We start from the raw sequence: 6693 nt of genomic DNA, 5'->3' as shown, positions 1-6693 counted from the left end.
GCACTCTGGCTTCAGCCTTAGGGAAGCTGGGGACTGCAGGGGTGTCCTCACAATTTCACAGCTGAAGGCCTGACTCCTGCTCTGGTTGAAATGGGTACAGACTCTGGAATCTCGCCCTGGGCCCTGCCGCCCGTCTGGCATCCATCATGCCCTGTGGCCAGCACTGAGTCACGGTGGGCACCCCGGGGATGGGGACAGGAAGAAGCTCTGTCTCTGGCCTGGCAGCAGGCAGCCCTCTCACAAGCCAGGAGGAAGGCGAGCTGTGGCCCCAGCGTCACAGTCCCAGCAGACAGCTGTCCGTCCGGGACCTGGGAGAGAATCTGGAATTTTCCAGTGACCAGGCGGAAGGGGTGGGAGTGGGTGCCCTCCCCAGAGCGCCGCCTGGTAGCCAGGCCTGGGAAGCTCCTAGGTTTCCCTTGAAGTTCTCTGAGGGTGGGTGTGGTAAACAAGTAGCTGTCTGGACCCAGGGATGGTCCCCAACTCCATCCCTTCCCTTTCCTTGCCTTGTCCTCTGGAGTCTGCAGGAAATGAGCACTAAGTTTTAATACTATGTTGCGAACACCTTTTAATGTACCAACCTGGGGGCCTCCTGCCTGGGGCCAGGCCCGATCCCCCCCTCCCCCCGCCACCGGGGCCTGAGGAAGGAATACAGGGAATCGTGCAGATGTGGCAGCTGCATCCCCACGCCAGCCGCTCCTGGAGAAGAGGGATGTCAGCAAGAGGCCAAGGCACATGTGGGCTAGACAGCAGACCCCAGCTCTTCCTGCAAACCTCCCTCGCCGCTCTGACCCCAGCAAGGAAATGAGGGCCAGTGGAAGCTTCTAGTTTGCACCTAAGATGAAAAGGAAAGAAAGGGTTCACAACAAAATGAATCAGTTATATATATACATATATTCCCATATCTCTTCCCGCTTGCGTCTCCCTCCCTCCCACCCTCCCTATCCCACCCCTCCAGGCGGTCACAAAGCACCGAGCTGATCTCCCTGTGCTATGCGGCTGCTTCCCACTAGCTATCTACCTTACGTTTGGTAGTGTATATATGTCCATGCCTCTTTATCGCTTTGTCACCGTTTACCCTTCCCCCTCCCCATAGCCTCAAGTCCATTCTCTAGTAAGTCTGTGTCTTTATTCCTGATACTCCAATAAAGATGTTAAAAAAAAATAAAATAAAATAAAGCCAAGCAGGGACTTCCCTGGCGGCCCAGTGGTTAAAAAAAAAAAAAAAAAAAAAAAAAGGAAAGAAAGGGTAAAACAGTAAAAAAAAAAAAAAAAAAAAAAAAACACCCTGATATAAAAATTATGTCTTAATGGCTTCCCTGGTGGTGCAGTGGTTGAGAGTCCGCCTGCCGATGCAGGGGACACGGGTTCGTGCCCCGGTCCGGGAAGATCCCACGTGCCGTGGAGCGGCTGGGCCCGTGGGCCATGGCCGCTGAGCCTGCGCGTCCGGAGCCTGTGCTCCGCAGCGGGAGAGGCCACAACAGTGAGAGGCCCGCGTACCGCAAAAAAAAAAAAAAAATTATGTCTTAAGAGTCCATTTCCCCAAGTCTGAAAACATGATATCAATGCTTAGTGGATGGATTTTAAAGAGCATCAGTATTGTTTCCTTTTCATTCTTAAAATAAATTCTCTCTTTTGTCATTTCTCACCCCTTAGTGATATCACTTTGACCATTTTTCTGTGAACTAGACTCTGGGTCATAATTTTTTACAGAATTTCGATCACTCCACGGCAGACCAGAACACAGTGTAGACATGTAGCAGGGTTTGGTTTTCACACATCAGGCAGTTATTTTGTACTTTTAAGGGGAGAAATATGGATGTTCTTTTAAATACGTCATAATTTTAAATTATAAATGTTATCATTAGGTTGATTTTCACCTACTTCCATACATAATTTGTGCTGGTTTATGAAACAATGGCTTCAGGTATAGTCCACGGAGGTGGTGCATTTATTTCATAGTCATCATTCGGTCACTCCGCTCGTGTCCATGAGCAGCTTCTGGGTCCTGGGCTGGACGTTGGGATGTGCAGGTGAATAAAAGGTAGCCAGTCTCCAGAAGTTGCTCCCAAGCAGGTGGGACAGGCCACAGTTCTTGGTGCGGAGCTGGGCCAGACACAGAGGACGTTGTGTTGCAAGTCACTGAGACGCAACAAGCCAGCCAGGATTTTTCACGCTGTGGGGAAAACGTGGCCCAGCGAGTAAGTAGTCTAAATTAATTGATCGGAAGCCAGTGCTGTTTACGATTCTGCAGCAGAAACTGGATTCTTCTTGCTTGCTGCTGGCACGTCCCTTTGCCTCCCCGGTGCTGGTGGCCAGGCCATCGGAAAATGCACCTGCCCCTGCCCTTTAGATCAGGGCTTGGCTCCTGCGGAAGTATCCCAGCCCCACTGCTGCTGTTGGGAAATTCTCGCAGAGAAGCCTTTGGACATTGAGACCAGTACAGCTGCGCCCACGCCTGGAACGTCTTCCACCAGCAGTGGCTCCCGGGCTAGGCTGTGGGACAGGGTGACAGGGCGGGGGATCCACAGCCAGACCGTCCTGGCATCTTCCTGCACAGCCCAGGTGGTCTCTCCAGGTGAGAATTGGAGGAGATAGACTTCAGCAGATTCCTCAGCTCCCGGCCAGAAGCCCTCCTATTAGAGAAGGGAGGCAACTAACAGATTTTGTGGCCAATTACAGTATTCAAGTTGTTGACCAATTTTTTTTTTTAATTTATTTATTTTATTTATTTATTTTTGGCTGTGTTGGGTCTTCGTTGCTGCACGCGGGCTTTCTCTAGTTGCGGCGAGCGGGTCCTACTCTTTGTTGCAGTACGCGGGCTTCTCATTGCGGTGGCTTCTCTTGTTGTGGAGCACGGGCTCTAGGCGCATGGGCTTCAGTACTTGTGGTGCACGGGCTTAGTTGCTCCGCGGCATGTGGGATCTTCCCAGACCAGGGATCGAACCTGTGTCCCCTGCATTGGCAGGCGGATTCTTAACCACTGCGCCACCTGGGAAGCCCTGGACCAATTTTTAATACTCTGTTTCCAAGCTTTCTATAATATTGTTAGGTCTTCTGCAATTCTTATAAACATATTTAAATATAGCCATATCAAATACTAAAGTACCAGAAAGAGAGGGAGAGAGAAAGAGACAGAGAAAGAGAGAGAGAGAGAGGGAGAGGAGCTGTTTCCCAGCCACTGTCCTGGATGTCTGGGCGCAGGTGGGGCTCCCTCATTTACTACCTCGGGACACGGATGCCCCACAGCTGCTTCTTCAGGTCTGAGCCGTCAGGGGAGGCAGCCCACCTCATCTATGGTGTGTTCCTCTGGCTGTGGCTGGGCTGCAGGTTAGGGACGCTCCAGCCATGGCCTTCTCTCCTGGCTCCTGCTGTGGCCTGGCTGCCAGGTGTGAGGTAGGTGTCAAGTTGTTGTAGCCACAGGAGAAAAGGAACAAATGACAAACCACTTTACTCGAGAACCTTAAGCCAGCAAACGGCTCCATGGGAACCAAACGTTTCTAGAGGACAAAGTCGATCACGACTTTGAATCACTACTACATCTCAGATGGGTTCAAACTGGTGGCACAAAGTCCCTTTGGACTCAAATGGGAAAGAATGTAGCTTTGCAATTAGTTAATTGCTTTAATTCCTGCTGGTATGATGTACCCCACTGGCCCGACGTGTGGTCTTGGGAAAATCTCGTCACTTTCACAAGTCGGTTTCCTCATCTGCGACTGGAACTAGTGGTAAACCCTGTGTCGTAGGGGTGCTGTAACGATGAAGCAAGTAAGCGTAGGAAACAGGTTTAGAACAGGGTCAGGACCCAGCACACACCGAGTAACTCCCCACCATTAGTATTATCCAGGACCCTTTGAAAGATGCAAGACAGCAAGTCTTTCCCAACAAGCTAGCAGAAGGAAACCACAACAGGCTAAAGTGCCTTGACCCCAAAGTCAAGTTTTCAAAACTGAGATGATCACATATGAAATCTTTCAACTTTTCACACCTTGGATCTTCAATACCTGAGTTACCACTACTTTCTTTTTTTTTTTAATTGGAGTATTATTTTATGTATAACAGGGTAAATTTAGTGAAGTTATATGGGTTTATTTAAACTAACAAATGATGATGTGCCATGATACCATTATAGACTGAAATCTGAAGAACTTGATGACTTCTTATTCTTTTTTCCTATAGAACATTGTTTTTTTATTGAAGTATAGCAGACGTACAATATTATGTTAGTTTCAGGCGTACAACAGAGTGATTCGACATTTAAATATATTATGAAACAATCACTGGGATAGGTCTAGTTAGCAACTGTCCCCATACAAACTTATTACTGTATTATTGACTATATTTGTGCTGTACGTTACATCCCCATGCCTTATTTATTTTACAGCTGGAATTTTGTACCCGTTAATCTCCTTCACCCATTTCACCCAACCCTCACCCCCCTCCCCTCTGGCAACCACCCATGTGTTCTCTATATCTATGAGTCTTTTTCTGTTTTGTTATGTTTGCTCATTTGTTTTGTTTTTTAGATTCCACGTGTAAGTGAAATATTTCTTTCATTTTTGTGTTTGTCTTTCTCTGTCTGACTTATTTTACTTAGCATAATATCCTCAGGGTCCACTCAAGTTGTCACAAATGGCAAGATTCCATTCCTTTTTATGGCTGAATAATATTCCATTGCATATATACGCAACATCTCCTTTATCCACTCATCTGCGGATGGACACATAAGTTGCTTCCATATCTTGGCTATTGTAAACAATGCTGCAACGAACACAGCAGTGCATATATTTTTTCCAATTCGTGTTTTTATTTTCTTTGGGTAAATACCCAGAAGCAGAATTGCTGGATCAAATGGTAGTTCTATTTTTAACTTTTTGAGGAACCTCCATACTGTTTTCCATAGTGGCTGCACCAATTTACATTCCCACCAACAGTGCACAAGGGTTCCCCTTTCTCCACACCCTCACCAACATGTGTTATTTGTGTTCTTTTTGATAATAGCCATTCTAACAGGTGTGAGGTAATACCTCATGATGGTTTTGATTTGCATTTTCCTGGTGATTATTGATGTTGAACATCTTTTCATGTGTCTGTCCACCATCTCTATGTCTTCTTTGGAAAAAATGTCTATTCAGGTCCTCTGCCCACTTTTAAAACTGGATTGTTCGGTTTTTGGCTATTGAGTTGTATGAGTTCTTTATATATTTTGGATATTAACCCCTTATTGGATATACCATTTGCAAATATCTTCTCCAATTCAGTAGGCAGACTTTTCATTTTGTTGATGGTTTTGTTCACTGTGCAGAATGTTTTTTTAGTATGATATAGTCCTATTTGTTTATTTTTGGTTTTCTTGCCCTTGCCTGAGGAGACAGATCTAAAAAATAATACTAATACCAATGTTAAAGATTTTACTGCCTATGTTTTCTTCTACAAATTTTGTGGTTTCAGGTCTTACATTTAAGTCTTTAATCCATGTTGAGTTTATTTTTGTGCATGGTATAACAAAGTAGGCCAGTTTCATTCTTTTGCATGTAGCTGAAGAGATTGTCTTTTCCTCCATTGTATATTCTTGCCTCCTTTGGTGTAGATTGATTGCCTATATAAGTATGGGTTTATTTCTGGGCTCTCTATCCTGTTCCATTAATCTGTGTGTCTGTTTTTGTGCCAGTACCATACTGTTTTGATGACTGAAACTTTGTAGGATAGTTTGATATCAGGAGAGTGATACCTCCAGCTTTGTTCCTCTTTCTCAAGATGCTTTGGTGAGCTACCACTGCTTTCAAAGAGAGCTGGGCAGACACACTTAAAATAAAAATGGTCTTGTCACTTTCTGACATGTGCAGAAATCTGTGCAGTGACTATGATACAGTGAGGTGCATCAGATGAGGTTTGCCCTTAGTTCTCCCTCCCTATCTTCCCATCCCCTTCTCACACATGGAGGCTCCCTGGAGCCGGCCCTTCCCCGGGTACCTGGACCCATCTCTGAGCTCTTTGAAACTCACCCATCTTTCCCACTGTTACCTCAGGCAAAGCAACGGATTCATATCCTGATGAAGTCATTTGTGATAAAGCACCACTGGACAGTGATTACTTACCAGGTAACCTTCCTCTGTTAGGTGTGTGTTATGTGGACTGCAGAAGGTGTGTGGGTACAGAAAGGGGTCTCTAATCCTGCAGCTGCGTGGGAGATGACTGGGCCCATACAGAGAGGTAGGGAAACCTCTGGCCTCTTAACGACTTGAGACTGTCTAGTCTGCCTCAGTACCGTTGTGTGAGGTTTAGGTGGCTTTGACTTAGTACTTTCTTTTCTTACTCTGCTTCTGAGCCCTGGGATGTAATAGCAGATAATTCTGATCTGCCGAGAAACCTGTTCTAACAGAAAATTCTGTTAGAATACAAAACCCACGATGGATACAGAAGAGATCAAATTAATTGAGCCTCTTGCATTAAGCTTATACGAGCAGTCAGGATTCATTCAGACAAGCTCGGAGGGATGAGTGCACTAAGAAAGGGGACATCCTCTGGAAGCAAGGGACAATGATACCTCGAGCACCAAAGGCTACAAAAAATACCGGAAATAAACCTCAAACTATAATCTTACGTTCCCACATGTCAAAGGAGATCCTGGTAGAAAATTGGGTAGGTTCTGGTGCCCGGATAAAAAGGCGCAGACAGCTGCATCTGCACTGACCG

Source organism: Leucopleurus acutus (genome assembly GCF_964270905.1).
Source record: "Leucopleurus acutus genome assembly, chromosome: 5".
NCBI classification, from domain to species: domain Eukaryota; kingdom Metazoa; phylum Chordata; class Mammalia; order Artiodactyla; family Delphinidae; genus Leucopleurus; species Leucopleurus acutus.
This window is presented reverse-complemented; position numbering follows the sequence as displayed.